The sequence below is a fragment of the Schistocerca nitens genome, chromosome 7 (assembly GCF_023898315.1).
Source record: "Schistocerca nitens isolate TAMUIC-IGC-003100 chromosome 7, iqSchNite1.1, whole genome shotgun sequence".
NCBI lineage: Eukaryota > Metazoa > Arthropoda > Insecta > Orthoptera > Acrididae > Schistocerca > Schistocerca nitens.
In genome coordinates, this window is record NC_064620.1 from 599526391 (window position 1) to 599538631 (window position 12241).

Sequence of the window (12241 nt, forward strand, 5' to 3'; positions counted from 1 at the left end):
TCACAGGAAAGGCTCAAAACGTAGACAGTAAGAAGTGTCAGTCTTCTAGTACTTAAGTCGGCATTGTGCCTTTTGTATTTAATTCCGATGCAATTTCTGTGTTTCATCGTCAGTGTGAAAGTCCAAGGGGTACAGTAAACCTGAAGTGGAACATCGGAATCCAAAACTGGTCTCACTTGAAAGTCTCAAAAGATAGACAGTAAGAAGAGTCAGTCTTCTTGTTATGAAGTCGGCATTGTGCCTTTTGTATTTAATTCCGATGCAATTTCTGTGTTTCATCGTCAATATGAAGGTCCAAGGGATACAGTAAACCTGAAGTGAAGTATCGGGATCTAAAACTGGTCTCACAGGAAAGGATCAAAACATAGACAGTAAGTAGAGTCAGTCTTCTTGTACTTAAGTTGGCATTGTGTTTTTTGTATTTAATTCCGATGCAATTTCTGTGTTTCATCGTCAATGTGAAGGTCCAAGGGATAGAGTAAACCTGAAGTGAAACATCGGAATCTAAAACTGGTCTCACAGGAAAGTCCTAAACGATAGACAGTAAGAAGAGTCGGTCTTCTTGTACTTAAGTCGGCATTGTGTCCTTTGTATTTAATTCCGATGCGATTTATGTGTTTCATTGTCAATGTGAAGGTCCAAGGGATACAGTAATCCTGAAGTGAAGCATCAGAATCTAAAACTGATATCACAGGATAGACACAAATGATAGACATTAAGAAGAGATGGTCTTATTTTACTTAAGTCGGCATTGTGCCTTTTGTATTTAATTCCGATTCAATTTCTGTGTTTCATCGTCAATGTGAAGGTCCAAATGATACAGTAAACCTGTAGTGCAGCATCGGAATCTAAAACTGGTCTCACAGGAAAGGCTCAAAACATACACAGTAAGAAGAGTCTGTCTTCTTGTACTTAAGTCGGCATTGTGCCTTTTGTATTTAATTCGATGCAATATCTGTGTTTCATCGTAGATGTGTAGTTGCAAGGGATACAGTAAACCTGCTGTTGTGCATTGGAATCTAAAACAGGTAACACAGGAAAGGCTCAAGTCATAGAAAGTGAGAAGGGTCAGTCTTCTTGTACCTAAGTCGGCATTGTGCCTTTTGTATTTAATTCCGATGCAATATCTGTGTTTCATCGTCACTGTGAAGGTCCAAGGGATAGAGTAAACCTGAAGTGGAACATCGGAATCCAAAACTGGTCTCACAGGAAAGTCTCAAAAGATAGACAGTAAGAAGAGTCAGTCTTCTTGTTCTGAAGTCGGCATTGTGCCTTTTGTATTTAATTACGATGCAATTTCTGTGTTTCATCGTCAATATGAAGGTCCAAGGGATACAGTAAAGCTGAAGTGAAGCATCGGAATCCAAAACTGGTCTCACAGGAAAACCGCAAAACGTAGACAGTAAGAAGAGTCAGCCTTCTTGTACTTAAGTCGGCATTGTGCCTTTTGTATTTAATTCCGATGCAATTTCTGTGTTTCATCGTCAATATGAAGGTCCAAGGGATACAGTAAACCTGAAGTGAAGCATCGAAATCTAAAACTGGTCTCACAAAAAAGGCTCTAAACATAGACAGTAAGAAGAGTCAGTCTTGTTTTATTTAAGTCGGCATTGTGTCCTTTGTATTTAATTCCGATGCGATTTCTGTGTTTCATCGTCAATGTAAAGGTCCAAGGGATACATTAGTCCTGAAGTGAAGCATCAGAATCTAAAACTGATATCACAGGGTAGACTCAAATGATAGACAGTAAGAAGAGATGGTATAATTGTACGTAAGTCGGCATTGTGCCTTTTGAAATTAATTCCGATGCAATATCTGTGTTTCATCGTCAATGTGTAGGTTCAAGGGATATAGTGAACCTGCAGTTGAGCATCGGAATCTAAAACAGGTGACACAGGAATTGCTGAAAACATAGAAAGTGAGAAGGGTCAGTCTTCTTGTACTTGAGCAGGCATTGTGCGTTTCGCATTCAATTCCGATGCAATTTCGGTGTTTCATCGTCAACGTGAAGGGCCAAGGGATACAGTAAACCTGAAGTGAAGCATCGGAATCTAAAACTGGTCTCACAGGAAAAGCTCAAAGCAAGACAGTAAGAAGAGTCAGGTCTTCTTGTACTGAGTCGGCATTGTGCCTTTTGTATTTAATTCCGATGCAATATCTGTGTTTCATCGTCAATGTGTAGGTGCAAGGGAAACAGTATACCTGCAGTTGTGAATCGGAATCTAAAAGAGGTGACACAGGAAAGGCTCAAAGCATAGAAAGTGAGTAGGGTCAGTCTTCTTGTACTTAAGTCGGCAATGTGCCTTTTGTATTTAATTCTGATGCAATTTTTGTGTTTCATCGTCAGTGTGAAAGTCCAAGGGATACAGTAAACCTGAAGTGAAACATCGGAATCTAAAACTGGTCTCACAGGAAAGTCTCAAAAGATAGACAGTAAGAAGAGTCAGTCTTCTTGTACTGAAGTCGGCATTGTGCCTTTTGGATTTAATATCGATGCAATATCTGTGTTTCATCGTAAATTTGTAGGTGCAAGGGATACAGTAAACATGCAGTTGGGCATCGGAATCGAAAACAGGTGACACAGGAAAGGCTCAAAACATAGAAAGTGAGAAGGGTCAGTCTTCTTGTACTTCAGTCGGCATTGAGCCTTTTGTATTTAATTCCGATGCAATATCTGTGTTTCATCGTCAATGTGAATGTACAAAGGATACAGTTAACCTGCTGTTTTGCATCGGAATCTAACACTGGTGACACAGAAAGGGCTCAAAACATAGACAGTAAGAAGGGTCAGTCTTCATGTACTTAAGTCGGCATTGTGCCTTTTGTAATATAATTCCGATGCAGTTTCTGTGTTTCATCGTCAATGTGAACGTCCAAGGGATACAGTAAATCTGAAGTGAAGCATCGAAATCTAAAACTGGTCTCACAAAAAAGGGGTGAAAAACATAGATAGTAAGAAGAGTCAGTCTTCTTTTACTTAAGTCGGTATTGAGTCCTATGTATTTAATTCCGATGCAATTTCTGTGTTTCTTCGTCAATGTGAAGGTCAAAGGGATAAAGTAATCCTGAAGTGAAGTATCGGAATCTAAAACTGATCTCACAGGATATTCACAAATGATAGACAGTAAGAAGAGTCAGTCTTATTGTATTTAAGTCGGCATTGTGCCTTTTGTATTTAATTCCGATGCATTTTCTGTGTTTCATTGTCAATGTGAAGGTCCAAGGGATACAGTAAACCTGAAGTGAAGCATCGGAATCTAAAACTGGTGTCATAGGAAAGGCGCAAACATAGACTGTAAAAAGAGTCAGTCTTCTTGTACTTAAGACGGCACTGAGCCTTTTGTATTTATTTCCAATGCAGTTTCTGAGTTTCATCGTCAATGTGAAAGTCCAAGGGGTACAGTAAACATAAGTGAAGTATCGGAATCTAAAACTGGTCTCACAGGAAAGTCTCAAAACATAGTCTTAGGTGTGACGTCATAAGCGCGTGACTGCGTGTGAGATCGCTCTCTAAGTTTTCATCTATTTTTAGGTTTCAGATATATATATTTTAACTGTTTTTGTGATAATATTTACTATATAAGTAACTTATTAGTGGTTTCTTCATTCACCTCTGCATTTCTTGTGTTGTGGCCTGATATTTGTGAGTGTTTCGTATCGAGCAACTTAACCTCTTACCCGTGTTTACATTCCGCGCTGACCAGTTGCAGCTGTAGCGGCGCATCGAAAGCTAAGTACTAATTAATTGTTTGTGTATAGTAGTTTATTTAGGAACTTTAGTAGTCTTCAACCGGTGTTCTTGGTGTTTTCCGGTGAAATAACTTCAGAAGAAATTTTTGCGAACTACTTTCAGTTTCGTTACTGTCATTAGACGTTTGATTTTCTTTCTGTGTTAGTATTTTGTTATATTCTCATTTGTTGTTGATTAATACTGCCAATAATAGTAGTTACTTCCCTTGTAGAGCAAGTTTGTGATTATTGTAGTCAGTTTTTAACATCTTCTTATTGTAGTAGCGGAAATTAGATAAAGTTGTTTTCTTGTTTCAATAATTGTAAAATTTTACCATGAGTGAGAAGTGTGGGCTTTGCCGTAGGTTCGTGAGCAGTGGATTGCGGTGTGAGACTTGTTCGAAGTATTTTCACTGGGGGGAATGCAGTGGGGAAGCCAGTGGGCATTCTGGTGAGATCCTCTCCTGGAACTGCAGGTTATGTAGCAAGAGTAAGTTGATAGAGGAGCAGGAGCGTAAGATCTGTGCCCTTCAGGTGCAGTTGAAAAACGCACAGGAGGAGCTAGATAGGATGAGGAGGGAGAAGGGGGTTGGGGAATGGGAGCTGGCTGTTGGCAAGAGATCTGCTAGGAGAAGGAGATTTTCAGATAGTTTTACTATTGGTGTTTGTAATAGATATGACCAACTGTCAGAGCCTAGTGGAGAGGAATCTCTAGTAGCTGTAGATGTAGGAAGTATGCAGCAGACCTCAGCAGTTACGGTGGCTAGGACAGTTGCAAAGTCTAAGAGAAAGAAGAAGGTTCTGCTGTTAGGTAGTTCTCATGGTAGAGGTGTAGGCCAGCAGTTGCAGGAAGTTTTGGGTAGTGAGTACCAGGTCACCAGCATTGTGAAGCCTAATGCAGGATTAGCTCAGGTGACTTTTAACATAGGGGGGTTATGTAGGGATTTTACTAAAGAGGATCAGGTAGTGATTGTGGGTGGGGCTGGTAATAGTATTGATAGGGATGGGGAGTATGACATAGATGGTGACCTGGAAAAGATAGCCACTCAGACTGGCAACACGAATGTGCATTTCGTGGAACTGTTTCAGCGTCACGATCGGCCTCATCTTAATACAGCCGTCAGGCGTAATAACATGAGACTTGGGGGTGCGCTGATGACAGAAGGCATGAGTCACATTTCAGTGGTGTCGGTGGAGTCTATCGGCAGGACGGGTTTCACTAGACATGGCCTACACCTCAACAGGTATGGGAAGGGGAGGTTGGCAAAACTCATAGGTGACAGCATAGGTGGGGGTGGTGGGATCACTCATGGGAAAATTCCGGTAGTTGTGGGTGTTAGAGCTGTACCTTTTTTAGATTGAAGTCAGCTGATAGGTATTCCTGCTTAAGGGAAGTCTCTCTAACAAAGAAACCACTTTCTACAAAGCTTGGGTATCCGATTAATGAGGGAATTAGTATATTTCATCAAAATATACAAGGTATTAGAGATAAAGTTAGTGAACTGCTTATAGATGTTGACTCTGAAATTATTGGTATATCTGAACACTTCTTAAATAAGGAGATAATTCAGAGGTTTCCCTTACCAGGATACAGGTTGGCTGGCAGCTTTTCTAGGAGCTCTTTGCGGTGTGGGGGAGTAGCCATGTATGTGAAAAACGGTATCCCATTTGAGTCAATTGATGTTTCAAAGTGCTGCACTGAAAAGGTGTTTGAATGTTGTGCAGGTGTGGTTAAATTTAGTGGAGCTAAACTTCTTACTGTTGTTATTTATAGATCCCCAGACTCCGATTTCACAACATTTTTGCTAAAGCTAGAGGAGGTTCTTGGTTCACTTTATAGGAAATACAAAAAGTTAGTTATATGTGGTGACTTCAATATTAATTGTATAAGTGATTGTGCAAGGAAAAGGATGCTGGTAGACCTCCTTAATTCATATAATCTTATGCAAACCGTATTCTTTCCAACGAGAGTGCAAGGGAACAGTAGAACAACCATAGACAATATTTTTGATCATTCGTCATTATTAGAAGGGCATTCTGTTAGCAAAAAGGTGAATGGCCTTTCAGATCATGATGCACAAATTTTAAGTCTAAAAGATTTTTGTGCTGCAACACATGTTAAATATTGTTACCAACTTTTTAGGAAAGCTGATCCAGTTGCTGTACAGACTTTTGTAAACCTTATCAAGGAACAAGAGTGGCAAGATGTTTATAGTGCTGATACAGTAGACGATAAACATAATGCTTTCCTCAAGACTTTTCTCGTGCTCTTTGAAAGTTGCTTTCCGTTAGAACGTTCAAAACAGGGTACTAGCACAAACAGGCAGCCTGGGTGGCTGACTAAAGGGATAAGAATATCTTGTAGAACAAAGTGGCAATTATATCAAAACGTTAGAAACAGTCACAATCTAAATGCAGCAGCCCATTACAAACAGTATTGTAAGGTGCTTAAAAAAGTTATTAGGAAGGCAAAAAGTATGTGGTATGCAGATAGAATAGCTAAGTCTCAGGATAAAATTAAAACCATATGGTCAGTCGTAAAGGAAGTGGCTGGTCTGCAGAGACAGGTCGAGAATATAGAATCAGTGCGTAGTGGGGATGTCCGTGTTACTGATAAGTCGCATATAAGTACAGTACTTAATAATCACTTTCTGAATATAGCAGGTGAACTAAATAGAAACCTAGTCCCAACAGGGAATCATATAGCGCTCTTAGAAAAAAGTGTTCCGAGACTGTTACCTGAAATGCTCCTCCATGATACTGACAAGAGGGAGATTGAGTTAATAATTAAATCACTAAAGACCAAGAACTCTCATGGATATGACGGGGTATCTAGCAGAATACTGAAGTATTGTTCCACGTATGTTAGCTCAGTACTTAGCCATATCTGTAACTTTTCCTTTAGGAGTGGTCGGTTTCCTGACCGATTAAAGTACTCGGTAGTGAAGCCACTTTATAAAAAGGGAGACAGGGATAATGTTGACAACTATAGACCTATTTCTATGCCATCGGTGTTTGCTAAAGTTATCGAGAAGGTTGTATATACAAGGTTACCGCAGCATTTAAATTCACATAATTTGCTGTCAAATGTACAGTTTGGTTTTAGAAATGGCTTAACAACTGAAAATGCTATAGTCTCTTTTCTCTGTGAGGTTTTGGACGGATTAAATAAAAGGTTGCGAACGTTAGGTGTTTTCTTTGATTTAACGAAGGCTTTTGACTGTGTTGACCACAAAATATTACTGCAGAAGTTGGAACATTATGGAGTAAGGGGAGTAGCTTACAATTGGTTCGCCTCCTACTTTAAGAACAGAAAGCAGAAGGTAATCCTCCGCAATATTGAGAGTGGTAATGATGTTCAGTCCCAATGGGGCACTGTTAAATGGGGCGTTCCCCAAGGGTCGGTGCTGGGGCCACTGCTGTTTCTTATTTATATAAATGATATGCCTTCTAGTATTACAGGTGATTCAAAAATATTTCTGTTTGCTGATGACACCACCTTGGTAGTGAAGGATCTTGTGTGTAATATTGAAACATTATCAAATAATGTAATTCATGATATAAGTTCGTGGCTTGTGGAAAATAATTTGATGCTAAATCACAGTAAGACTCAGTTTTTACAGTTTCTAACTCACAATTCAACAAGAACTGACATTTTAATCAGACAGAATGGGCATGTTATAAGCGAGACGGAACAGTTCAAGTTCCTAGGCGTATGGATAGATAGTAAGTTGTTGTGGAAAGCCCATGTTCAGGATCTTGTTCAGAAAGTAAATGCCGCTTTATTTACCATTAGAATAGTATCTGAAATAAGTGACATTTCAACACGAAAAGTAGTATACTTCGCGTATTTTCATACGCTTATGTCATATGGTATTATTTTTTGGGGTAATTCTTCTGATTCAAAAAGGGTATTTTTGGCTCAAAAACGGGCTGTTCGAGCTATGTATGGTGTAAGTTCGAAAACCTCTTGTCGACCCCTATTCAATAGTCTGGGAATTTTGACATTGCCCTCACAGTATGTATTTTCTTTAATGTCGTTTGTTGTTAGCAATATTAGCTTATTCCCAAGAGTTAGCAGCTTTCACTCAGTTAATACTAGGCAGAAATCAAATCTGCATGTGGAATGCGCTTCCTTGACTCTTGTGCAGAAAGGAGTGCAGTATTCTGCTGCATCCATTTTCAATAAGCTACCACAAGAATTCAAAAACCTTAGCAGTAGCCCAAACACTTTTAAGTCTAAACTGAAGAGTTTCCTCATGGCTCACTCCTTCTATTCTGTCGAGGAGCTCCTGGAAGAGCTAAAAAATTAAGCAAATTCCAGTGTTACATTCTTGATTTTCTTTATTTAAACTAACGACTTGTCGCCTGAATATGTTTCTTATACTTCATTTCATTCTGTTTCTACAATCGTGTTATAATTTCATGTATTGACTCGTTCCATGACCATGGAGACTTCTCCTAAATGTGGTCCCACGGAACAATAAATAAATAAATAAATAAATAAGTAAGAAGAGTCAGTCTTCTTGTACTTAAGTCGGCATTGTGCCTTCTGTATATAATTCCGATGCAATTTCCGTGTTACATCGTCAATGTGAAGGCCGAAGGGACACAGTAAACCTGAACTGATATATCGGAATCTAAAAATGGCCTCACAGGAAAGGCTCAAAATATAGACTGTAAGAAGAGTCAGTTTTCTTGAACTTAAGTCGGCATTGTGACTTTTGTATTTCATTCCGATGCAATTTCTGTGTTTTATCGTCAATGTGAAGGTCCAAGGGATACAGTAAGCCTGAAGTGGAGCATCGGAATCAAAAACTGGTCTCACAGGAAAGACTCAAAACGTAGACAGTAAGAACAGTCAGTCTTCTTGTACTTATGTCAGCAGTGTGCCTTTTGTAATTAATTCCGAAGCAATTTCCGTGTTTCATCGTCAATGTGAAGGTCCAAAGGATACAGTAAACCTGAAGTGAAGGTTCGGAATCTAAACCTGGTGACACAGGAAAGGCTCAAAACATAGACAGTACGAAGAGTCAGTCATCTTGTACTTATGTCTTCATTGTGCCTTTTGTATTCAGTTCCGAAGCAGTTTCTGAGTTTCATCGTCTGTGTGTAAGTCCAAGGTTATACAGTAAACATAAAGCGAAGCATCGGAATCCAAAACTGGTCTCACAGGAAAGGCTCAAAACGTAGACAGGAAGAAGAGTCAGTCAATTTGAACTTGAGTCGGCATTGTGCCTTTTGTATTTAATTCCGATGCAATTTCTGTGTTTCATCGTGAATGTGAGGGTGTAAGGGATACAGTAAATCTGAAGTGAGGCATCGGAATCTAAAACTGGTCTCACAGGAAAGGCTCAAACATAGACAGTAAGAAGAGTCAGTCTTCTTGTACTTAAGTGGGCATTGTGCTTTTTGTATTTAATTCCGATGCAATTTCTGTGTTTCATCGTCAATGTGAAGGTCTAAGGGATATAGTAAATCTGAAGTGTGGCATCGTAATCTAAAACTGGTCTCACAGGAAAGGCTCAAACATAGACGGTAAGAAGAGTCCGCCTTCTTGTACTTAAGTCGGCATTGTGCATTTTGTATTTAATTCCGATGGAATTTCTGTGTTTCATCGACAATGTGAATGTCAAAGGGAAACAGTAAACCAGCAGTTGTGCATCGGAATCTAAAATTCGTGACACAGGAAAGGCTCAAAACATAGACACTAAGAATAGTCACTCTTTTTGTACAAGGTCCGGCAGAAAAACCTCCCCTTTAAGGAAAGCTAATAAAAACAAAACCAAATAAGGTAGAACAATTTTATTTATACTAAACAAAAGTACGTATTATGCCATTTTAGAAAATACTCTTATGGTCTTACTTTTTAAATAAAACATCCCTTAAATGGCTTCCTGCACTGTCGATACACTGTTTGAGTCTTTCCTTGAAGTTATTCATTACTCTTTGAGTCATTTCAGGTGGAATAGCTTCAACCTCTTGTGTAATTGCTTCTTTCAGGGCTCGTAAAGATTGTGGACGTTGTTCATAAACTTTTGCTTTTAAATAGCCCCAAAGAAAGAAATCACAGGGCGTTAAGTCCGGCGATCGTGGGGGCCAGCCAATGTCTCCACGCAACGAGATCACATGTCCAGGAAACATTTCCTTCACCAATGCCAGTGACTGCCGCGCTGTGTGGGCAGTAGCACCATCTTGCTGGAACCACACGTTCTCTATTTCACCAAAAAGCTCCCTTAGTTGCGGTTGGAGAAAGTCGCGGAGCATGGCACAATAGCGTTCACTGTTGACGGTTAAATTCCTGTCATTTTCTTCGAAAAAGTAAGGACCGATCACTCCGGAATTGTAAACAGCACACCATACTGTTACTTTAGGGCTATGAAATGGTCGTTGATGAAGTTCTTGGGGATTGCGTTCACACCAGTACCTGCAATTTTGGCTGTTCACTGTTCCGGCAAGGTGAAAGTGTGCTTCATCAGAAAAAATCACAATATCGTTGGGACGAATGTTCCGAAGAAGGTCTTGGCACAAACTTACACGGACACCACAGTCTCGTTCACTCAGTTCCTGCGTAGTTACAATTTTATAAGGATGCATTTTAAGATCTCGATGCAAGATTCTTCTCACACTTCGATCAGATATCCGTAATGCTGCCGCATGCTTTTTAGCAGATCGTCGAGGAGATTGTTGAACTGAAGCTCTAACTGCATCAACATTTCCGGGGCCTGTTGCAGTCCGTGGTCGTCCAGGTGGTTTCCTTTTTAATGCGGAACCTGTCTCACGAAAGTTAGCAACCCAAGAATAAATTGTTTTCTTATCAGGAACAGGGTCCCGTCGTCCGAGCGCAAAGCGAACGCGAAAAGCACGTTGAGTATTAATAGGCGACTCGCCATTTTGAATAAACTCTTCCACTACGAAGGCACGATGTTCACCAGACCACGCCATGGCGTACACTGAAAACGGCACGTAGGCAGCTACTTAACGACGCGCCCCCCACCACTCTGCCCCTTCTACTGTCCGCTGCACGTTACTTTGTAATCGGGGAGTTTTTTATGCCGGCATTGTGGCTTTTGTATTTAATTCCGAAACAGTTCCTGAGTTTCATCGTCAATGTGAAAATCCAAGGGATACAGTAAACATAAAGTGAAGCCTTGGAATTTAAAACTGGTCTCATACGAAAGACTCGAAACATAGACAGTAAGAAGAGACAGTTTTCATGTACTTAAGTCGGCATTGTGCCTTTGTATTCAATTCCGATGCAATTACTGTGTTTCATCTTCAATATGAAGGTCCAAGGGATACAGTAAACCTGAGGTGAAGCATCGGAATCAAAAAATGGTCTCATGAAGGTCAAAGGGATACAGTAAACCTGAAGTAGAGCATCGGAATCTAAAACTGATCTCAGAGGAAAGGCTCAAAACATAGACAGTAAGAAGAGCCATTCTCCTTGAACTTAAGTCGGCATTGTGCCTTTTGTATTTAATTCCGATGCAATTTCTGTGATTCATCGTTAATGTGAAGATGCAAGGGATACAGTAAATCTGAAGTGAGGCATCGGAATCTAAAACTGGTCTCACAGGAATGGCTCGAACATAGACAGTAAGAAGAGTCAGTCTTCTTGTACTTAAGTCGGCATTGAGCCTTTTTTATTTGATTCCGTTGTAATTTCTGTGTTTCATCGTCAATGTGTAGGTCTAAGGGATACAGTAAATCTGAAGTGTGGCATCGGAATCTAAAACTGGTCTCTCAGGAGAGGCTCAAACATAGACAGTAAGAAGAGTCCGTCTTCTTGTACTTAAGTCGGCATTGTGCCTTTTGTATTTAATTCCGATGCAATATCTGTGTCTCATCGTCAATGTGAATATCAAAGGGAAACAGTAAACCAGATGTTGTGCATCGGAATCTAAAACTCGTGACAACGGGAAAGGCACAAAACATAGACACAAAGAAGAGTCACTTTTCTTGTAATTAAGCCGGCATTGTGCCTTTTGTATATAATTCCGATGCAATTTCTGTGTTTCTACGTCAATATTGAGGTCTAAGGGATGCAGTAAACCTGACGTGAAGCATCGGAATGTAAAACTGGTCTGATAGGAAAGCTCAAAACATAGACAGTTACCGAGCGGGGTGGCGCAGTGGTTAGACACTGCACTCGCATTCGGGAGGACGACGGTTCAATCCCGCGGCCGGCCATCCTGATTTAGGTTTTCCGTGATTTCCCTAAATGACTCCAGGCAAATGCCGGGATGGTTCCTCTGAAAGGGCACGGCCGACTTCCTTCCCCATCCTTCCATAATCCGATGAGACCGATGACCACGCTGTCTGGTCTCCTTCCCCAAACCAACCAACCAACCATAGACAGTAAGAAGAGTCTGTCTTCTTGTACATAAGTCGGCATTGTGCCTTTGTATTTAATTCCGATGCAATTTCTCCGTTTCATCTTCAATATGAAGGTCCAAGGGATACAGTAAACCTGAAGTGAAGCATCGGAATCTAAAACTGGTCTCACAGG